We start from the raw sequence: 25,848 nt of genomic DNA on the forward strand, positions 1-25,848 counted from the left end.
ACATACATACATACATATATATATATATATATATATATATATATATATATATATATTATTAAACTTATAATATTATAAAATATAAGGGTTGAATTTTACCTTTTAAAACTCTAGGGTTAGGAATTAAAGTTTCATTTAATGAGACTTTGCAAATTCCAAAACTTGAGGGCAAGTTTTGAAACTTGTCAAAACTCTTCATATTCATAACCTATGAGTTTAATTTGATTTTAATGAAGAGACCTTTCATTTTCCAAACTTGAGGACAGGTTATGGAGGTCATTAAACATCATTAGATCATTTCTCTAAGAACTAAATTATCACATAATTCATGATCTAACTAAACTCATAATCAAAATAATTTTAAGTCAACAATTTGAAAAACTACTTTGTTTATCATATAAAACAATAATTATTTTAAAAACTTTGACAATTTTCTTTAGGTTGGATGAGTACAAGAACTACCATATCATAAAAAACATTTCCAATGATCCAAAACAGTTTGTGGTGGTGTTCCCAATCTAACCCAGGCCAAGAAATTCGAAAATTTTCAAACAGGGCCTTCAACTCGTCGACTGTATGAACTGACTCGCTGAGTTGCCCTGTTTACTGAGTGGACTCGTCGAGTTTGTTTGTGTACTCGGCGAGTTCCTCAGTCAGAGGCCAAAATTTCAATTTTTTCAGCTTTGAAAAACTAGTAAGCACCAAATATAATAGAAAACAATCCTAGGCTCTGATACCATTGTTGGGTTTTGAGCACTATAACACTCCTATGGTGAACATGCAACCCTAAATGCTTTAGATCTATTTTTTCTATAATTATACTTGCATTTTTTCCAAAGCATTCTCTCTATCTAGCATACAATTGAAGTTATATAATATAATACTTTAGTTTGGATGCTTACCTCTTGAGTATCGTAGAGTTCTTGACCTTTGAAAGCTTGAGCACCTCAAGTGTGATGCCTCTATTAGTTCACAGACATCAAAATGAAAAAGGAGGTTTAAGAGAATAAGTTTTTATCTCCAAGTTACGGTGTAACCGATTTTGGCTCTGGAAGGGTTCTATTTATAGTGTTGCACGTGCTAGGGTTACACTTTGTAAACACTAATAACCCATGACTTTCCACATTCTAATGCTCCATGGGTTTAACCTCCATGGACTATCCATGGATTACTTTAGCCCACCTACATAATCATGGATCATTGGCCCACACTACAAGAATAATTGATTTACATAATCAATCCCCCTATATTAAATTAGTCTCTTTTTATCACAAAATTAGTTCCAAATTAATTCTTGATCAATACTAATTAAATAATATGATTTCTTATTAATATATTATATTTGTAATATATTAATAAACCATAACCAACCTTATATCAAGTTGCACTGGTGAAGGCAACCCAAAAAGGACAATGCTACAATCGAGTCAAATACATCCCAGTTATAGTTATGGGCTTAGACACCAAATCCAACAGGTCCTTAGGTCTATTGTACCTTGTTACGCCTTAGGTCTCTTGGGCCTTGTTGGGCTTTAGGTCTTTTAGGCTTGGGCCATGGGTTAAGAGGCCCATTAAGAGAAGGTTAAAATGGTCTTTTACCCCTAATGCTGTTAGATAGTAATCTAGACCTTTTATGGGTTATTACCATGATTATTTATTATGGTTTATTTGGAAGGCTCGGTGTGAGAAGTCGTGGTAGCAGCAGCCCGAGAGTGTGATTTGTCTATCTTCAGAATGAGGTGAATCTTCTCACTATACTTGTGGTTCGAAGGCATTAATTTAGGCCTACTGGATTATGTTGTAGGATAGTAATGGTCTTCGTGACACTTACTGATATGCTTGCATGTGTCTGTTGTCTTTGTGACTATTGCTTGTATAATGATATGCTTAGTTATAGGGGTTAGATAGACATGTACTGGTTGATAGATACCGAGTTAGAAGGGACTCAGAGAGTTAGGAGCTGGAAGGGACTCAACGATTCGGAATGGACTCAGAGTGGCAAAAGGGACTCAGGGGTGAAATAGACCCGTTATATGTTTTAGCATGATATTTATGTATGATGTGTCTATGATATGTGTAGTTTGTGGTATTTTTGGAACTCACTAAGCTTTGTGCTTACAGTTTAAGTTATGTTTTAGGTACATCCAGTTCAAAAGGGAAAGGCCCGACTTGATCGCAGAGTATCCACCATGTTTCTGGACTTTTATGATTTTGGGAATTTCTACTCTGAGAACTATTTTACTGTGACATACTTTTTGATGATTTGATATGAAAATTTGATGGTTTGGGTTAAATTAAAAAAGAAATTATTATTATGACTTTTGGGATGATACATTTAGTGTTATCAGCATATTTGTGTAAATATTAATATTGTCGTGATAAACCGAGTTTAGTTTACTATCTGAGACTGGAGGTGTGGGGTGCACACTCAGAGTATTAAATGTCAATTCAACCATACGCAAATCCGAGGGCAATGCCACCTGCGAGGTTTAAGGGGCAGAGCCCCAGGCACTAGGGGCTTTTTCCCGCCAAAACCTATTGATGACATCATGATGATGTAGATATTGGTTGTGTCCCTTAACTACAATCTTTTGGCGACAATTTAGTGTAACTAACAATTAACCATTTTCCTTCCCTATGTAAATGCAAGGTAGATGTTTCAAGAAAAGGGTTAACAATTCATATATACAAAATTCATCATTATCAATTCTCTATCTCTCAAGAACACAAATCATCACAAGGTATTTTGTGTTTATGTTTTAGATTAGGCATGTATTCAAAATCAGATTTATTAGATTATCTCATTTCTGAATTCATGTAACACCATGCTATAAGGGACGAACTACAGATTTCAGAAAGTGAATAAATCACGATCTAAATGAATAGAATATACACGTGTTATTTTTAGTTTGTAATCATTTTTTCTAACATGAAATTAAAATTCGAATAACATCTTTTTACATTTTTATGTTGTGAGAGTGGTGGTTGTCTTTATCACGTAGTTGGACTTAAAATGTTGGTATAGGTAATTGTTTTGATAATCCAAATGTTAGCATATGTAAGTTTTTTTTATAATCCTCACTTATTTTCTAAATATGAAGAAAAATATGGTTTGCATTTTGCACGCAGGACTATGGTTATATATTTTAAATAAAAAAGAAAAAAAAAAAAAAAGTGATTTGATATGAGAGTGTACGTCTTTCTAATAGTGGAATTTAGTCAATTTCTTTGTCGCTTTGAGAATATAAAGTAAAAATTATTGTCGGGTAATAATAGGTCATTTGTAAATTTAAATACATTATTAAAGAGATATTGATTAAAATGATGATACTCTACCTATATGGTCGTTCCTTTCATTTTTTTAGAGTAAACTATATGAATGGTCCAATCGTTCGAATTGATCTTAGTATTTGTTCCATAGTATTTTTTTTTAGTGTGTACCATCTTTATCACTTTATGGTATTACTTTTATTATTTTGTTATGATTTTTATGTCTTAGTAATATAAAATAATGAATTTCAAATTTTATTTTAAAATTTTTTATCCTCCTTAATAAATAAATGTTTTTTTACCACGTGTCAATCTTTCATTAGTTTTGACACTTGTCATTTTGTAGTATATTTTAAATAAATATTATCAACTTATCAATTTTTGGATTATTTCAATTTTTAAAATTAAAGTCATATATATATATATATATATATATATATATATATATATATATATATATATATATATATATATATATATATATATAAAGTATTATATATCATATATATATGATATTACATTGTAATAAATATGCTTCTTTTTTTCTTATTTTAAAGTTGTACATTAAAAAAAAATTGTTTATACTTTAATTTAATATTTAAAGATTTTTTAAATCAACTCGTGTAATACACGGGTCTCACACCTAATTGTTTTATATTTATAATAAGACTAGACAATGGATCCCACCCATCATCCAAACCAAATGGAACCTAGATTTTATATAAGAAGTAAATTCTTTAACGTTTTGGAAGAGGGAATCGGGACAAGGCTATCCCCTGGCTAATTTTTTAGAGTTAGATTGAGGGTAACCATTGCGTGTCGACAGGTGTTTGCAATGCGATGTGGTGCAGTTTGGAGGTAAAACCACAAACCATACCATACGTATGGTGTTGGGATAACAACAAAACAAGTTAAGCACTTCAGAAAAATATCAAACAAACTTCAATGAAACTCATAGAAATAAAATTTCTAAAAAACGTAAATCAAAAGAAAACAATAGTTAACGTGGTTCGGTCAAGGTCACTTATGTCCATGGACGAACGAGAAAAAGTGGATTTTATTAAACTTCTAAGAACAATTACAATCACTCACAAAGGTTACAACTCACTTAAGTTCTTAAAACAAAACAAACTCACTTACTTACTAACTAGTCCAAACGATAAGCACTCAACCTTATAATGATTAATATCTTGAAATTATTGTGTACACTCACATGAGCATTCACTCGCAAGGAAAAATGAATGGGGATATACACCTATTTATAAGTAAGGATGAGAAACCCTAATTATGATGGGCCTGCCCATCCATTATTAGCCCATGAAGGGGATATCCTAATTTCCAACCAATCATGGAATGTCATGCAGACGCTTGTAGAGCCTTCATCCTTTAGAGACATTTTATTGGCACCATCATAACACCACTGGCACATCAGGTGTCATTGAATGGCACCCATTGCCACATATTGGCACCTCCAGGACCTTGGTGGTAACTTTTGTCACTTGGTGGCATATCATGTCACTTCGTGCCACATCGTGTCACTTGGTGGCATCTCCTGTCACTTGATGGCACATCCTGTCACTTGATGGCATCTCTTATGCATAATACTTCATTGAGGTGCCATGATGGAACATCAAGGGATGTCATGGAACATCTAAGGACGTCATGACACATCAAAAACACATGTTTCACACCAGGAACATGTGTGGCACATTAATCCACCTAATGACACATCATGATGCTCAAGTGGCGCATCATGATCATTAGTGGCACATTCATGCGTCAGCAACACATCAGTAGAACATTAATACCCCACAGTACACCATGGAACACTAGAGTGCAACATATACCTCTTTGTTGGCACATCCTTCTAGAAGATGTCACATCTTGTTTCCAAAGTGGCATACATTGTCTATAGGTGGCACACCCTCTTCACAAATAACACATCCAAGATTCTAAGATGCTCCATTCCTTTCCCAGGTGCTCCATACCCCTTTAGGATGATTTGTTCATTTACCACATGAACAATTCCCTTCTTAGATGATTTGTTCCTTTTTCACATGCTCCATTGAACTCCAAGTACTTTTTTAAGTTCCAAGTTTTCCAAATGTTGCACAAGACTTCATACCCTAACAATCTCCTACTCGAAGGATTGAACAACTTCAACTGCCATTTAAATTCTTCATCATTCCTCAAAGTTCCTTAAAGTACTCCCATTCTTTTTTTCTCTTGTACCAAAACCTTCTCATCAAACTTCTAGAAGGTCATTTGAATCCATGCCCAACTTCAACTTTTCCATAGTAAACACCTTAGTACCTTCATCTATTGAGTTTATCATACTAAGGACTTTCTTCAGCTTTGCAGACCCTTACTTCATTACATTGAACTCTCTGGTCAGCTGCATCATAAGTTCATTAATTTTTTGTGTGATGGAACGAGTTATCAACACGAAATCAACAATTAACACGAAGATGATATAATAGGAACTTAATATCATTAGGTAACTATCATGATCAAACTCATGTCTTTTGAACCTGCTCCTCATCATGAAGTTATCAAACTTTAAATACCACTACTTAGAAGTTTGCTTCATGCCATACATGTTTTATATTTTCTTTAACACGACCTTTTTCATAGTCATCTTTGCAACTAGAGAATCGTTATCCACCAATATTTGCTTGTATGATCTTCCACCATCTATCTTATCCTTAGCCTGAAACATCTGACTATTCTAAAGTTTGATCAACTCATCTTCCATAGCCTTCTCCTACTTTATGGAGTTCATCCTTAAAGCCTCTGGTTTTTGACCAATTCTCACATGTCAACATGTCATTGGTTAATGGAGAATACCTCACTAGAATACTTTGCTTAGTGGTCCTTAGGATAATAGGAGGTATGACCTTTGAAGCACCTACATCTCCAACCTTATAACTATTATCACTAGAGCTCACACTTCTTCCTGGATATCTACTTATCCTTTCACCAGTGATAGGTCTTGAATAATTTTGGGATTCTCTTACTAGAAAATTAAAGTGAGAATGTATCACTAGAAAATAAACTGAAACTGGCTTCCTAAACTTAGGAGGATTGCTTATCTTCACAAAACTGAATTTCTTCTGTTTGCCAACAAAGCATATCTGAGAAGCATCTGTCATAATCTTTGAATCTAGCATTGTCACTTTGGATACAAGCTTCCTCATTCCTTCCTTACTCATATGAATAAAATCTTTGGTTACATATAGTGGATTTCCCAACTCCTTCAACAATGCTTTCATCATCTTGAGAAGCCTCCATACCAAGTTTCCCTTCTTGACTTTCCACTTTTGATCACCAAATGTAACATGATGACCTTCATTATCAAGTTAGCCAATTGATATTAACATCCTCTTTAGATCTGCAATTACCATGACATTCTTCAATCTCCAATATGTACCAAGAGTCATCTTAAAAACCACATCTCCAACACCCATGATATCCAAACACTTGTTATTTGCCAGTTTGACCTTCCCTTGCTAATGCCTAAAGTTATCACATCTCAAGAGTGACTAGCGTGAAATGACACATTAGAGTCCAATACCTAAGATTCTATTGAGTTTTCAATTGAACAAATGAGCACATCACCTTCAAAATCTTTTGCGTTATTCATCTCCTATTGGTGTTTATCTTCTAAGAGCATTAGGCATTGACCTTTGACATAACCACTCTCTTTGTAGTTCCAACATGGCATGTCCCTCGTATTGTTTTATCCACATTCCAATCTCTACTTCCATCTTCTACTACCCCCACACCCTCTGTTGGACTCCCTTCCTTTGTCTTTAGTACTTAGAAGACTATTGGAAGCTTCTCTAGCACTCCGTCTATGTACATTCTCACCAAGGATTAAATCGTGAATGCCTAGAATCTGAACTTAGCACCCCCATCTGAGTTGCTAACTATCATCAGTGTACTAGACCAACTATCAGGCAATCATGAGAATAGTAGTAACTCCATTACTTAATCTTCAAATTTTATTTCAATCGACATCAACTTTGATATAATTAAATTAAATTCAATAACATGGTCAGTCACTAATCCATCCTCCTTAATCTTCATATTTACCAATTATTGAATCAATTAAACCATATTTGTTGCCGATGGTTTTTCATACATGTTAGATAGCCCCTTGATCACCTCATGAGTAGTCTTCACATTGACAATATCGTAAGATATATTCTTTTCCAAGGAAAATCTCACTACACCAAGTGTCTTCCGATCTTACAAATCCCAAACATCATGCTTCATTTCTTCAAGTTTACTTTTGGATAATGGTTCATGTAAATTCTAATTGTAGATGTAATATTCAAGATGCATTTTCCAAAAACCAAAATCTTTTCCATTGAAGTTGTCGATCTTAGCCCTTCCATATTCAGCCATAGCTACGATACCAATTTTTTGGGATGACAACAAAACAAGTTAAGCATTTCAGAGAAATATCAAACAAACTTTAGTGAAACTCACATAAATAAAACTTGTGAAAAATGTAAATCAAAATATTGCAATATTTCACATGGTTTGGTCAAGGTGATTTATATCCATATGAGAGAGAGAGAGAGAGAGAGAGAGAGAGAGATAGATAGATAGAGAAGAGAGAGAGAGAGAGAGAGAGAGAGAGAGGGGGGAGAGAATGTGAGTGTGTGTGTGTTTGTGAGAGAAAGAGAGAGAGAGAGAGAGAGAAAGAGAGGATTTTATTTGTGACAACGTAAATTTCAACCAAAAAATTTTTCAAAAATTTTAAATCACATTTTCTCAATTCAACATCCCAAATAAAAGTGTTATAGTATCAAATCATTCAACGCATAACCCAAAAACTGAACATATATCAAATCCCAAATCCTCTAAAAAACATGACTCAAATCTATGGTGTGTGTGTGTGTATGTGTACAATCAAGCTAGCACCTTCCCGTGATCCTGAGAACTACCTGAAACACATAGCACATAACACAATAAGCACAATGCTTAGTGAGTTCCGCAAAATACCACTCATATTTCATAGCTATACTCATATAAGACACTCTGGTCAAATGTGTCTCAGTGGGACCCTCTGGTCCCACAACTCAGATAGACCCTCCGGTCCTTAAACTCAGTAACTCAAATAATCAAAATATACATGTCACAACAACAATAAGCAGGATATCCCAACACACAGTATACACACATAAGACCCTCCGGTCACACATAGGTTACCACTCAAGGTAAGTATAGTGAGAAGACTCAACTCATAAAAACTCATATAATCACATACTCAAACCACCGATCTAGCCACCGCCTAACACAACAATAATAATCCCTAATTAATAAGGTTCTCCCTAAAGCTAAACCAACCCTTCCACAAACTCAGAGAAGGGAAAACACCATTTTACCCTTCTATGGCCTTATAGTCCACAAATTGACCAAACCCTAAAAGTCAAAAAAAGTCAACGGCAAGGAGTACGTTGCGCGTACCGGCTCTTTACGTTGGGCATACTCGGCTGTCATGCAGACATCGGGGATGCGCGACCCCTATGTTGCGCGTACTGGAATTACGCTCAGTGTACGCTCCAGTTTCACCCTTCTCACTTTTCTGGTCTTAAACAGGTAAGACCTTGGCTCATATTTCAGATCTAGACTCTCTAATAGCTCTTAACCCATAAATCCGGAGACTTTAAGCCTTTGCATGCCTGGAAAGGTCCCAAACCTGCAAAACACACACCCTCTTATGACAAAAAGCACATATCTCATGCATGGCTTGATCCCAACGTCCAAGATAGGATTTTTATGACACTACACCACTGAATATACTCAAAGGGGGTGGATCATGGTCTCTGGAGTACAATATCACATAAAGTCTCCAACTTTTGGGACAAAACCCTAGAATACTCCACTAGGATGCAAAAACCAAAAGAGAGAGAAAGCTCTAAGCTTTTTACCTCAAAATGAAGCTCCACACCCAGATAAGCTCAGATGCAAGGCCTGGAATCCCATTTCTTCTTCTTCAAGACTCCTTCTTCACTCCAAAGAAACTCAAGAATGCTCTTATGGCTCTCAAATGCACTTACAAGCTCTAAGAACGAAAACTAGGGTTTAGGAGAGTTGGTGACTAAGAATGGTGGCCAGGAATGAGGCCATCATATCCTTTAAATAGGGGTCTCACCCTAAATTAGGGTTTTCACTCTGAGCCTAGTACGCCTAGCGTACTAGGTGTCTTCCACGTCAAGCGCAAGCATATGAGTACGCTGAGCATACACTCGCATCCGCCCCGGGTACTCATTCACCACCTTTTCTCATAAAGGGACTAAAATGGCCAATTTCCTAAAAGACCAAGGGTTATGTGGTATACATGGTCTCGGGATATTACAATTCTCCCCCACTAGGATCAGACTTCGCCCTCGAAGTCATGGTCTGCAAATATCTCAGGATGTTTCTCCTGCATCTCCGACTCCGTCTCCCAAGTCGACTCGGATCCCTTTTGATGCTGCTACTGGACTAGTGCTAGGGGTACTTCCTTGCTTCTAAAAACCTTCACCTTCCAATCCAAAATCGCTATTGGTCTCTCAATATAATTTAGGCCTGCATCTACCTGAATGTCCTCTAATGGCACCACTGTCGTCTCGTCGGCTACACACTTTCTCAACTGGGATATGTGGAAGGTGTTACGAATCTGACTCAACTCTGCAAGTAACTCCAACAAGTAGGCTACTCTGCCTACCCTGGCAGTAACTCCAAAAGGATCGATGTACCGGGTTCCCATCTTGCCTCGTTTCCTGAATTGTATTACCCCTTTCCAAGGGGACACCTTCTGGAGTACGAAGTCTCCAGCCTGAAACTCAAGCTCGGATCGTCGCCTGTCCACATAACTCTTCTGGCATCTCTGGGATTTCAGTAACCTCTATCTGACCTGCTAAATTTGCTCAGTCGTCTTTAGCACTATCTCAGTGCCACCCATCACTCTCTGTACCACCTCCCCCCAACAAATAGGAGTCCGACACCTCCTCCCGTATAAAAGCTCAAAGGGAGGCATACCAATACTCGAATGGTGGTTGTTGTTGTTGGAAAACTCAGTTAGGGGTAAGTATGTGTCCCAACTTCCTCCGAAGTCCATGACCAATGCACACAACATGTCCTCGAGCATTTGAATCGTCCGCTCACTCTGCCCGTCCGTCTGCGGGTGGTACGCAGTACTAAAATGCAAGTGCGTGCCCAACTTCTTGTGAAACTGCTTCCAAAATCTAGAAGTGAAGCAAACGTCTCAATCTGACACTATCGAGATCAACATCCACTGCTGAGATACCACCTCTCTCACATAAATCTTAGCTAATTTATCAGCAGAAGAGCTCTCACTAATAGCAAGAAAGTGAGCACTCTTCATCAATCGGTCCACTATCACCCAAACCACGTCAACTCCACACGCAATCATCGATAACTTGTTGATGAAGTCCATAGTGATCTGTTCCCAATTCCAATGGGGAATCTCCAGTGGTTGCAATGGACCATGTGGGTGCTGCTACTCTGCCTTGACCCGACGATAGGTCAAGCACCTCTCAACTACCAAAGCAACATCCCTCATCATACAGGGCCACCAATAATCACTCTTCAGATCCAAATACATCTTAGTGGCCTCGGGATGGATCGATAATCTCGATCTACGCGCCTCCTCCATAAATATACGTTGAGCTCCTCCCGTGTAGGGTACCCAAATTCTCCCTCGGAAAGTCATAAGCCCTCGACTATTCGTCAGAAACTCGAACACCTACCCAATCACCCGCTCCCTCTTGCGGTTCTCCGGTCTCACAGCCTCCGCCTGGGCCTCCCGAATGGTATCTAAGACTGGAGTCATCACCATCATCCTCATACATACATCATGGACTGGAGCACTCTCTGCTCTACGGCTTAAGGTGTCAGCTACCACATTAACCTTTCCGGGATGATATAAGATCTCGCAATCATAGTCTTTCACTACATCCAGCCATCTCCTTTGCTGCATGTTCAGGTTGGGCTGATCCATCAAGTACTTTAGACTCTTATGGTTCGTGTATATGATACACCGAACTCCATACATATAGTCTTGAGGGCGAACACAGCCGACCCCAGCTCCAGATCGTGGGTGGGATATCTCGTCTCATGAGGCTTCAATTACCTCGATGTGTATGCTATCACATGCCCTCTCTGCATCCACACTGAACCCAACCTGGATATAGATGCATCACAGAAAACCATAAAGTCCTCAACTCCCTCGGGAAGGGCTAACACCGGGGCTTTGCAAAACCTATGGCGAAGAGTCTTAAATGAGGCATGCTACTTGGGACCCCAAGTAAAAGTAACACCCTTCCGGGTCAAACTAGTGAGGGGGATGGCAATCTTGGAGAAATCTCTTATAATAACCGGCCAATCCCAGAAAACTCCTGATCTTGTATGGGGATCTTGGCACCTCCCATCGCATAACTGCCTCAATCTTGGTCGGGTCGACCAGTATCCCATTCTCATTAACGAGATTCCCTAAGAACTGAACCTCCCGTAACCAGAAATCACACTTAGAGAATTTGGCATATAGCCTCTTCGATCTCAAAACTCCCAAAACCTCTCTAAGATGCTCCTCATGTTGTTCCCTGGACCTCGAGTACACAAGAATATCATCGATGAACACGATCACCGATCGATCCAACATGGTCCTGCACACCCGATTCATGAGGTCCATGAATGCCGCCGGTGCGTTGGTGAGCCCGAAGGGCATCACCACCAAGACGTAGTGCCTATAACGATTCCTAAAGGCAATCATCGAAATATCCTCCTCATAAACTCTCATATGATGATATCCGGACCTCATATCACTCTTGGAGAACCAAGATGCCCCCTGCAACTGATCAAGCAAATCATCAATCCTCGAAAGTGGGTAACGGTTTTTGACCGTTAACTTGTTCAGCTCCCAGTAATCAATGCACATCCGGTGTGAACCATCCTTTTTCTTCACAAAAAGGATCGGAGATCCCCACGGTGAGCTACTCGGTCTAATGAACCCTTTCCGTAGCAGCTCCAGGAGCTGAGAGGATAACTCCTGCATCTCTGGCGGCGCAAGGCGATAAGGTGCCTTGGAAATATGTGTCGCACCCGGAATCAAATAAATTCGGAACTCCACCTATCTCTCGGGTGGCACACCCAGCAACTCCTCGGGGAAAACATCCATAAACTCACACACTATCGGAACCTCAGAGAAAGAACTCCTCTCAGCAGCAACCCGCATATCCATCACATACACCAGAACACCCAGGAAACCATAGTGTAAACTCTATCTTGCTCGGGCAACAGAGCAAAAGGCTGATCCAGACCTAGTGCCCTCGTCGTACACCGTAAGCACTCCCCCACTAGGGTCTCGTATAGTCACTAACTGACGCTCGCAGTATATCATAGCTCCAAATCTACTCAACCAGTCTATGCCCACTATCATACAAACATCACCCATAGCGATCAGCACTAGGTCTATCGGAAAGTCAACACCGAAAATCTACAGAGTACACTCACGGATCACGTCAGTAAGAAAAACCGCATGCTCGTCAGCTATGGAAACCCTGAGAGGTCGACTCAATGCCTCCCGTCGGATACTGATGTGGGACTAAAAGCTACGAATACAAAAGATCAACTCACACCCGAGTCAAATAACACCAAAGCAGGTACAAAATTCACAAGGAAAGTACCTATACACAACACTATATAAGCACAAAATATCTCAAGAGAATAATAATAAGAATACATACCATCCACAACGTCAGGTGCTGTACGGACCTCCTCCGCTGTCAGCTGAAAGGCTCTCCCACGAACCCTCGGCGCCTCGGCCTTCACTGGCTGACTCTCAGTAGCACGCAAGGAAGCAGATGTAGATCTTTGTGTTATCCCCTATACGAGCTAGGGTCACTCAACCTTCCGGTGCCTGGTCTGGTTGCAATGGAAGAAAACCGAGAACCCCTTTGGGAGATCCTTCTCCATGTGCCCCTCCTTGCCACATTTGTAGCAAATCCTCGCTCAACATGAACCCCCATGGCTCTTGTCGTACTTGCCACAAGTGCAGCCCTTCTGGCCCCCAACTCTGGTATTAGCGGGCTTGGCCTGCTTTGTCGCCGGCTGCGATTGTACTGGTCTGCGGTCCCTACCCCGTGACTCCTCCTCCTCCCTAGTCTGCAGCTTAAGCTCAATCTCTCTCCTCCTGGCATTGGCTTGAAGCTCGGCCATTGTCCTGTACAATAAGTTCGCCACGAACTCTCGTATAATCCTCCTCAGTATGCTCAAATATTGACTCATACGTGACTCCTCAGTGGACACGTGTTTAGGGCAGAATATTGCCCTCTCGTGAAACATCCTCAAAATCTCAGTAACTGACTCTGTCTTCTGCTTGAGAGACAGAAACTCCGGTGCTAACCGCTCCCTCTCCACCGGGGGAACATACTCGTCTCGGAACATCTGAACAAACCTCTCCCATGTCACTGTAGCATGATCTACAGTGGTGAAACTAGTGGCCACAAACTTCCACAAGTCCTTCGCTCCCAAGCGAAGCTGGTTCAGCACAAACCGAACCCTCAAATGATTTGGGCATGAACATATGTGAAACCACCCCTCAATATCAGAGATCCATCTCATCGCAACAACCGAATCTTGTGTCCCATCAAACTCTTGTGGCTTCGTGTTGTTGAATTCTCGGAAAAAACATCGAGTCACCACCCTGAGGTCTAGCAGTGGCGACAGCTACAGTAGCGGTAGCAGTAGCAACCTCAATGACAGCAGCATATCGCTCATTAAATGTCTCAATCAGGGTGGTCTTGATAAACCCAAACACCTCGGGAATCTATGCTCGGATAGCTGCAGCCACCTCCTCATGAATCATCCTCTGAATCTCATCATCACTAGTCCCACTGCGCTCGGGGTTGTGGCATGTACCCACCATGATGCCTCGGAAACACAACACAGAATCATCAGAGACTCGCTCGAGCATACTCACACTCGATCACTCATTCCTACTTGTTCTTTAGCTTCCTAAGGATTCTTACTTGGGTTGCATACATATATGGTGTTTTCAGTAATGCGGGCCCAATACTACCTTCCACACCCAGTCTGTAGTCACCCCAAGTCCTCTTCCTAGGATTCTAATTCCTAATTACTCTATCTCTCTCAATATCAGACTACTCTTGTCTCATAATTCTCGCTCTAAGTGCTCCTACTCACTACTCTCATTAGCACATACTCAAAGCACATAACAGATAGCAGTGACTCCTAAGCTAAGGTACCACAGTTAGGCAACCATAGCCCTAAGATATTAAATACCTAGCTTATTCTCTAGCAGGCATCACTATCATTTCATAATTATCTCATAACACACTAAGTAAGGGCATTTTGGAAAATCACCGTTCGGGCTCTGGCTGATTGTACACACTGCTCCATCTCGATTTCTCCTAAACTCTTTCTCTCTTTAGAAAAATTCATTTCTTTTGAAAAAAATTTTCTCAAATCCTCAGTTTGAGTCCAGAAATATCCAAAGGTGTATCCGAATCCCTCTAACCAAGACTCTGATACCAACTTGTGACAACGTAAATTTCAACCAAAAAAATTTTTTTTTTCACAAATTTTAAATCACATTTTCACAATTCAACATCCCAAATAAAAGTGTTATAGTATCAAATCATCCAACGCATAACCCAAAATTTGAACATATATCAAATATCGGATCCACTCAAAACATGACTCAAATCTCTGGTGTGTGTATGTGTGTACAATCAAGCCGGCGCATTCCCCTCATCCTGAGAAGTACCTGAAACACATAGCACATAACACGGTAAGCACAATGCTTAGTGAGTTCCCAAAAATACCACTCATATCTCACAGCCTATCATGACTATACTCAGATAAGACCCTCTGCTCAAATGTGTCTCAGTGGGACCCTTTGGTCCCACAACTCAGATGGACCCTCCGGTCCCTCAACTTAGTAACTCAAATAATCACAATATACATGTCACAAAAACATTAAGCAGGATATCTCAGCACACAGTATATGCACATAAGACCCCCCCCAGTCACACATAGGTTACCACTCAAGGTAAGTATAGTGAGAAGACTCACATCGTAAAAACTCTAATAATCTCGGACTCGAACCACCGGTATAGGCCCCGCCTAACACAACAATAATAATCCCTAATCAATAAGGTTCTCCCTGAAACTAAACCCACCCATCCACAAACTCACAGATTGGAAAAAGACCATTTTACCCTTCTATGGCCTAATAGTCCACAAATTGACCAAACCCTAAAAGTCAACAAAAGTCAATGGTAGGGAGTACGCTGCGCGTACCAGCTCTTTATGTTGGGCGTACTCGGCTTCCATGCAGACATCGGGGATGCGCGACCCTTACGCTGTGCGTACTGAAATTACGCTCAGCGTACGCTCCAGTTTCACCCGTCTCACTTGTCTGATCTTAAATAATTAAGACCTTGGCTCATATTTCAGATCTAGACTCTCTAATAGCTCTTAACCCATAAAGTCCAGGACTTTAAGCCTTTGTATGGCTGGAAAGGTCCCAAACACGCAAAACACACACCCTATTATGACAAAAAGCACATATCTCATGCATGGCTTGATCCCAACGTCCAAGATAGGATTTTTATGACACTACACCACTGAATATACTCAAAGGAGGTGGATCATGGTCTCTGGAGTACAATATCACATAAAGTCTTTAACTTTTGGGAAAAAACCCTACAATACTCCACTAGGATGCAAAAATGAAAAGGGCGAGAAAGCTCTAACCTTTTTACCTCAAAATGAAGCTCCAAACCAAGATAAGCTCAGATCCAAGGCCTAGAATCCCACTCCTTCTTCTTCAAGATACCTTGTCTATATGTGTGTAACACCCATAAAATTTGAGCCAAATTAAAACATTTTAATTCATTCAGAAACCATTAAGTTCATACAATACCCATATTTCCATCCGATAAAGGGCCGACCTTGGTGCCGTAGACCCTGTCGATATAGTGAGGATAACCCACCTGCAATTGGCGACTGAAGAGATAAGACCAAGCTGCTCCGACCACCGACACGAACTTCACTAAAAAACACTACCAAAGAACCAATTCCATAAATACCATAATTACCATAATACCCTTGGAAGTCAAACTGGTCAACTCTTGGTCAAAGTCAAAGTCCTCAGACAAAGTCAACCTTCTTGGTTGACATCTACTTGACGAGTCAACCCGTCAACTCGTCGAGTTCCCACACCTAAAAAACTCTCATATCACAACTTTACTCGCCGAGTTGCCCCAAGACTCGTCGAGTCCAACGATCTCTGATTCCCATCCTGTCCAACTCACCGAGTTGCCAACTGACTCACTAATCCAAAGCTTTAACCAAAAAGAAATTGGGTTCTGCAACTAGACTCACCAAGTCCAAGGCAATCTTCAACAGACTCGTTGAGTTGTTCTTCCAACTCGCCGAGTCCATGCACATGTTCAGACAACTCGTCGAGTACACCCATGTGACTCGCCGAGTCTCTCCAGTTCTCAATCCATTCAGAGGCTTTTCGAGCCATGCAGGGGCTCCAATCCACAGATCCACCCTTCTACAATCTAACCCTCACATAAAGCTGCAAACTTTACGTGAAACCAAGGAGATATAGGCCCAAAACACACTAGGGCTTGGGTTTTAGACAAAGGGGCTTCACCAATAACTCTTAGACAGAAGCTTTATGACATTTTCGACCATCACAAGCCTAGATCTAAAGTAGCAACATCAGATCCAAGCGTTTAACTCGAAATAGCTCTCAATGATACCAAAAATGCCCCAAATCTCAAATGATAATAGATCTAGATACAAAAGAGCCCAAGAAACAGATTGTTACCTCCAATATATGCTCCAACTGAAGTAGATCCCGGATCTACACCACGCCTTTGCAGCAAGCCTTTAATTCCTCTAGCTCTTTCCACCAATTTCCTCTTCCAAGCTCCAAACTCCTCAATAATGAAGTCTCACACAAAGATTAGGGTTTCTGGAACTCTCAGGGGGATTAGGAGGCTGGGAGAGGGACATAAAGTCCTTTAAATAGGATGCAAACCCTAAGATTAGCTTTTTATCATTCTAGCACCAACTCGTCGAGTCCAGCTTCCGACTCGGCAAGTTGGTCACTTAATTTGTGACCCAAACCCGCTCCGACTCGGCGAGTAAGCATACCTACTCATCGAGTCCCTTCTTCGAAATTACACTTTAAACCCTTAAGCCATACTTCTGAAATTCGGGATGTTAGAGTTCTCCCCTACTTAAATTAGGCTTCGTCCTCGAATCCTGTGGCAACACTAACTTCCGGATGATACTCCCACAATGCATCCACTGATCTCAACCGACCCATATTCCTTCAAACACTGCTATTGAATCCCAAAAATACATCTCTTCCATTGCAGGGTCCTGATAACCTCTTCAACCTGGCCACTAGCTTCCTTTCTCTGATAACAACACTCATCAACTAAGTGCCACCAGAAGACACTACCTTACTTCCACTTTATGCATTCATTCACCACCTGCGAAAACTGGATACCATTCTAAACCACCGGGTCTTGACCCAGTATAACTCGCTATCTTTCACCCAACTGGCATCACTTCTCTTAACTTGCATTGATGGAAACTCATCCCGTTTCCTCCCTGGATCAAATCCCTTACCGCGCTGAGATGATCGAGCATTTCACAACTTCCGAGAAACCTTCCTGAACACCTAGCTATAACGTTCATACACATCGTACCTGGACCAATCATCCTCGGGCTGGGAAAACCAGGCACGCCTACGATCATCCATCCATCCCTAGGATGGAACACCACTGCATCCATAGCTCATGACCACAACCATACTCGGAACCAAGGATCTTGTCCCTACGTCACCCTCGAACCCTTAGGTTTGACACAACAGAGTGCAACCTACTCACACCTCCATATCACGATCTCTAGGTCCTTGAACTTCGACTATAATGTCCTTATATAGTCCCCAACACCGGTCCAGATTACTCCCGAGTCTGTTATCCTGCTGCCTTACCTTCCTCTATCCCAATCTCCAATCTGGAATCCACTATCCTCCTCCTCTTTCAAGGAGACTAATAACATGACTGCACATCATCCAACATTGCCAACACCTCAACAGACATCTAACCCGTATGTGCTTCCATATGTCTGGTACAATCCCAGTGCTTACTATCAATAACTGAAGCACTTTCGATCATCCATTTACTCTTCTATCTTCCTTTTAGAGGACCCACACTCCTTCCGGAGCTACATACCTTTCCTTTCCAGGAAGTCTACTAAGCAACCCTTACCGCACCTATAAGTGCCAATGAGCTAAACCCCGCTCTACACAATCCATGTAGAGCAACTGCTATTCTCGAACTCCCATATACTCCGAATCCGATCACATAACTAACTAGGCCCAAGTACAGCCTCCAGCCAACTCCATCATCATGATCAATACTTGGGGCCAGACCATATCGATTACTATTGCATGGCAACATATTCACTCATTCTCCTCATACCGATCCACTAACACATACAGAGTCTTCAACATGACTCGAATGCCTTTCCAGTCCTTCAGCCTATCTGGACCACTCTCAGAACCTTCAGCATGTTTGGACCACCCTCCTGGGCCTTCAGCCTGTCTGGACCATTCCCCGAGCCTTCAGCCTGACTGGTATGCCTTCTGGCCTTCATTCTATCCGAACTGCTCAAAACTATCATACGTCACCCTGAACCATCCTTCCCGGGAGTCTCTCCCATGCATTCTATTCTAGCCCTCTTGGGGTTCCGAAGTCTAATTCTGTTCCTGGAATCCTTTCCGTGGCCTAAACCCAAGCCTCACATCGACCAATTACCTTACCTGAAACCATGGTCTGTTCCATGCTCCACTTGTCTACCACTTGCTCCAATCATGCCACACTCTCACCTAATGACACTGATAAATCTAAACAGCTAACCAACCCTGGATACCTGCTGTTTTACCGGAGAATTTCCAATTCTCCCCACTTAGTGTACCAACTACTAACTTCCGTTGACAAACCGGCATAACTCAATCGACCTTACTTGATAAAGTCCCCCCTCTTCTCCCAGAACTAAATCCCTCCGGAGTGAGCAACCTCCACAGGTCACTCTCCTGACATCGCACAACCCGAACTCCAAGGAAATTCTAATCTCGACTAAACACTTCTCGCAACGTAGTTGCTAATCCAATCAACGAGATCATAAACCTTATCTTTCGACCAAGAATCCTCCTGAACGCTAACCAACTACAGCTCCTAACTACTAAGATCCCCAATCATACTATAAATCATGAGAAGAAGGAGAACAGATTTACAATACCACATAGTCAACAAGATAACAAGATATCAAAATGGGAACATACCCGCAGCTGCATCCGGCTCTGCCCTGACCTCCTCTGTTGTAAGCTAGAAAGCGCGTCCCAGAGCCCTCGAGCCTCCGCTCTACCGTGACCTCCACCCGTAATCCTCAAAGTGGCCAGTACTGGAGCCTACACCGGTCTTGCAACAAGTTGTGGACAGTTGACCCTCAAGTGTCCAACCCGATGACAATGATAACAGATCCTCATATCCTAAGTTGGGACCGACTGACGGAAATCCCTCGCGTAATGCCCCTCTTTCCCACACTTGCGACACGCACCACCGGACCTACAAACTCTAGCATGAACCTTCCCACACTTCTCACAAGTGCGGCTGCTTTGACCTCCAACCCTAGAGTCAATGGTTTTGGATCGTTTCGGCGCCGACTGCGACTGTACTGGGGCATGCCTATGCTCTCGCAACTACAACTCCATCTCTAACTCCCGCCGCCTGACAGCCTCCTGCAGCTCTAACAAGGTATCACACCTCTGCGTGGACACAAACTTCCTGATGTCCCTTTTGAGAATACTCAGATATTGGGACATCTGAGCCTGCTTCGAAGCAAACTCCTGGCAAAACGTCGCCCTCTCAGTGAACATCCTAGTGATCTCCGTCACCGACTCTGAATCCTACTTCAGCTCTAGGAACTCCTAAGCCAACCTCTCTCTCGACCCGTGGAACATAACGAGTGCTAAACATCTCCCAGAACTGATCCCAAGTAACCGCAGCCCGCTGCGCATCAGAATAAGATCTCGTAGTCAACCTTTACCAATCCTTCGCCCTGAGCCTCAAAAGGTTCAGAGCACACCTCACCCTTTGATCCGCAGGGCATGAACACATGAAAAAACAACCTTCCACGTCTGACAACCATCCCATAGCAACGATTAGATCCTGAACTCCATTGGAAGTAGGGGCCTTCATATTATCGAAGTCCTGATACTGAAAACCTCGACCGGTTCCTCCCCCTGCCGCTGATACAGCCGTTGTAGCTACCGCGACAGCCGCCTCTGCAAGAGCTACATCGCGCTCATCAAAGTACTCAACCATGGCGGTCTTGATCAACCCAAACATGTCCGGCAACTTAGCCTGGAACATATCAGCAACCTCATCATGCAAGATCTCACGAATCCTAGCATGCAACTCATCTGTACTCATCTGACCAATGACCTCGGGTGGTACTGATCCATCCTGATCACTCTCTCTTGACCCCGATCCAAAACCGGATCCTACCCCAAGACGCCTCGTAATCGCCATACTGAAAATACACCACAAGATATTAGGCATTCCCCATAATACCCCGAGAACTAACTCCCAACAAAACCCTAGGGGTTGTGACTCTCTTGATATGCGGATGGGTCCTGTGCTTTCAGTAGTACGGGCCCATACTACCTTCCACACCTACCCATATTTGTATCAAGTATCACCACAACACCCTAACAATAGCATATACATAATGAACACTCGACCCCCACTCCTAGAGGAGCATCACTATCTCATAACCAACCCAAACATCTCCGACAACTTAGCCTGGAACATATCAGCAACCTCATCATGCAAGATCTCACGAATCCTAGCATGCAACTCATCTGTACTCATCTGACCAATGACCTCGGGTGGTACTGATCCATCCTGATCACCTTCTCCTGACCCCGATCCCGAATCGGATCCTGCCCCGAGATGCCTCGTAATCGCCATACTGAAAATACACCACAAGATATTAGGCATTCCCCATAATACCCCGAGAACTAACTCCCAACAAAACCCTAGGGTTGTGACTCTCTTGATATGTGGATGGGTCCTATGCTTTCAGTAGTACGGGCCCATACTACCTTCCACACCTACCCATATTTATATCAAGTATCACCACAACACCCTAACAATAGCATATACATAATGAACACTCGACCCCCACTCCTAGAGGAGCATCACTATCTCATAACCAACCTACTGGTCTCACGCAACCTACCCATCCATGAAACTTCCACCAACCCTGCAGCACTAGTGTATGCTAGCCACACATAACGCTAGACCCTATAGACTTTATAATATCCAATCCTACCCTAAGCTCCTAATCATACAAGAACAGAACATAAGGCCAAATCAAACATTCTCAGGCTATAAGATCTTAATTATGTATAACCATAATGCATACACTAAATAACTACAGTAATGATGTCAACTTCATACAAAGGACACCCTATGCTAGTAGGCATCATATAATCAGACAATTCTATCATGCAATTCCTAAAGATCCCTAGCATAGTACCGGTATGATGTTCTAACATATCACATAATCAAATACTTGTGTGGTATTTTTAGGGTCTACTTACTAGCTCTGGCTGATCATACCCTCTGCATCCTCCTTTACTTACTTCAAAAACCTTTTGAAAACCATTTTGAAAAAAAAAATATCTCCTTGATTTGAGAATGGATTCACACGAATTTTCCTCCAATTCACTTAAACCAAGGCTCTGATACCAACTTGTAACACCCATAAAATTCGAGCCAAATTAAAACATTTTAATTCATTCAAAAACCATTAAGTTCATACATTTGTTTTCAAAATAGTTTAAACATTAGATTATTCCACATAACCATATCACATAAATCATAAAACATGAGTAGTGGTACGATCATACCTTCGCCTTGCCACAATCTCCTGAAGTACCTGAAACAAAACACTGAACTGTAAGCCCGGAAGCTTAGTGAGTTACCCCCAAAATACCAACCACATATAACCATGCTCATATCATATCACAATACATAACAGCCATGCACATTGGGTCTACTGTGTGACTAGTCCGCCCGCACCGGGCCTTCAGTCCCGCTGGTCCACCCTTCGAGTCTATCCATGTACATCGAGTCTACAATGTGATTAGTCCCCCGCACCGGGCCTCATGCCGACTGAAGAGATAAGACCAAGCTGCTCCGACCACCGACACGAACTTCACCACAAAACACTACCAAAGAACCAATTCCATAAATACCAAAATTACCAAAATACCCTTGGAAGTCAAACTGGTCAACTCTTGGTACAAGTCAAAGTCCTCAGACAAACTCAACCTTCCTGGTTAACTTCTACTCGTCGAGTCAACCCGTCGACTCGCTGAGTTCTCACACCCAGAAAACTCTCATATCATAACTTAACTCACCGAGTCCAACGATCTCTGAGTCCCATCCTGTCCAACTCACTGAGTCGCCAACCGACTCACTAATCCAAAGCTTTAACCAAAAAGATATTGGGTTTTGCGACCAGACTCGCCGAGTCCAAGAACAGACTCACCGAGTCCAAGGCAATCTTCAACAGACTCGCTGAGTTGTTCTTCCAACTCGCTGAGTCCATGCACATGTTCATACAACTCGTCGAGTACACCCATGTGACTCGCCAAATCTCTCCAATTCTTAATCCATTCAGAGGCTTTTCGAGCCATGCAGGGGCTCCAATCCATAGATCCACCCTTCTACAATCTAACCCTCACATAAAGTTGCAAACTTTACGTGAAACCAATGAGATATAGGCCCAAAACACACTAGGACTTGGGTTTCAGACAAAGGGCTTCACCAATAACTCTTAGACAGAAGCTTTATGAAATTTTGGACCATCACAAGCCTAGATCTGAAGTAGCAACCTTAGATCTAAGTCTCTAACTCGAAATAGCTCTCAATCATACCAAAAATGCCCCAAATCTCAAATGATAATAGATCTAGATACAAAAGAGCCCAAGCAACAGATTGTTACCTCCAATATATGCTCCAACTTAAGTAGATCCCAGATCTACACCACGCCTTTGCAGCAAGCCTTTAATTCCTCAAGCTCTTTCCACCAATTTCCTCTTCCAAGCTCCAAACTCCTCAATAATGAAGTCTCACACAAAGATTAGGGTTTCTGGAACTCTCAGGGGGATTAGGAGGTTGGGAGAAGGACATAAAGTCCTTTAAATAGGATGCAAACCCTAAGATTAGCTTTTTATCATTCCAGCACCAACTCGTCGAGTCCAGCTTCCGACTCGGCAAGTTGGTCACTTAATTTGTGACCCAAACCCGCTCCGACTCGCCGAGTAAGCATACCTACTCATCGAGTCCCTTCTTCGAAATTACACTTTAAACCCTTAAGCCATACTTCTGAAACTTGGGATGTTACCATGTGTCACACCCTCTTCCTGAATAGTGAATCCAATATTCTAAGATGCTCCATTCCTTTCTAAGATGCTCCATACCCTCCTTTAAGATGATCTGTTCGTTTGACACATTTTTTGTTCATTTGTCACATGCTCCATTGAACTCCAAATGTTCCATTGAGTTCCAAGTGTTCCAACTGTTGGACAAAGCTTCATACCCAACATACAGTTTAAGATTTTTGGAAACCACACCATAAAAGTTCTAAATTGCATTATGCGGTAAGATGTTGTTTGGTCCGGTGTGAGCAGTTTTGGTATGGTTTGATGGAAAACTTTCCAAATTTAAGTATGAGTATATCGACTTTAACTTATTGTTTATACTATATCATCTTTCGAATATAAAAATCAAATGCAATAGTTACCATACAAAAAAAAATATATATATATATATATATATATATATATATATATATATATATATATATATATATATATATATAAAGCTTGTTTTTACCTAAGAATAGATAAAGAATAATACAAATATATACTTAATATATTCTACACTGTTATTACATATGTTCTAACAGTAGTGTACGATATAATTAAAATAAAGAAAAAATATAAAGAATTAGCAAAAATATCTAATCTATTAAGTAGAAGATAAACTTTGGAATAATCATCAAATTCAATTAAACAAAATTTTGAAATTTGCATCATGCTGCAATTCCACCTTAATTAAATTTGCATGCTGCCATCCGTTTTTTCGTATGTATGACTAAATTGCTATGTTTTCTTAATTATTTTATAACAAATTGGTTATATATATATATATATATATATATATATATATATATATATATATATATATATATATATATATATATATATATATATATATATATAGGGGAGGGCTCAATTGAGGAAAAAAAAAGTTGAGAATGGGAGAATCATTCTCAGCTAATCATTTATTTTTGCCGAAAAAGCGTCCAACGTACCGGCAGAAATAGAAAATGAATGCAAATATGTTTTCCAACAAAACATATTTCGTTAAACTATGCTAATCATTAACTTAATATATACAAAAACATAGGTTTTTTTTTCGTTTTTTTAAATTCTTAGAAGCTATTTTTATCAAAAAATGATTTTAAATATACCAAAATTCATGATTTTTTATTATCTACAAATACACATCCATATTGATATAGTTTTAAGATAAAATAAAAAATTTATTTTTTTATATTTTCAGCTATCATTATTATAAGTGAATAAAAATGTATCAGATTTTATTACAGTACATTCGTTATTCACTTATGAATAAAAAGTATGATTTTTTTTTTACAATTTAAATATCATCTATATATGAATATAGCATGTAATAAACATAGTATATTCATATTTTAATATTGGACGATGTATTCACTTGTGAATATTAACATAGTATATTTATTATCGAAGCTATTTTATCAAAAAATGATTTTAAATATACCAAAATTCATGATTTTTTATTATCTACAAATAGACATCCATATTGATATAGTTTTAAGATAAAATAAAAAAAAATTATATTTTCAGCTATCATTATTATAAGTGAATAAAAATGTATCAGATTTTATTACAGTACATTCGTTATTCACTTATGAATAAAAAGTATGATTTTTTTTACAATTTAAGTATCATATATATATATATATATATATATATATATATATATATATATATATATATATATATATATGAATATAGCATGTAATAAACATAGTATATTCATATTTTAATATTGGACGATGTATTCACTTGTGAATATTAACATAGTATATTCACTTGTGAATATTAGATGATATATTCACTTATGAGTATTAGATAATATTTCATATGTGAATATTACATAGTATTACATGGTATATCAAATGTGAATATTACATACTATATTCACTTGTGAATATTAGATGATAAATTCACTTATAAATATTACAAGGTATATTCACTTGTGAATATATTCACTTATGAATATTTGAAGGTATTTTGCAAATATATATAATTTTTATATGTTA

Source organism: Lactuca saligna, chromosome 9 (genome assembly GCF_052625555.1).
Source record: "Lactuca saligna cultivar CGN05327 chromosome 9, ASM5262555v1, whole genome shotgun sequence".
NCBI lineage: Eukaryota > Viridiplantae > Streptophyta > Magnoliopsida > Asterales > Asteraceae > Lactuca > Lactuca saligna.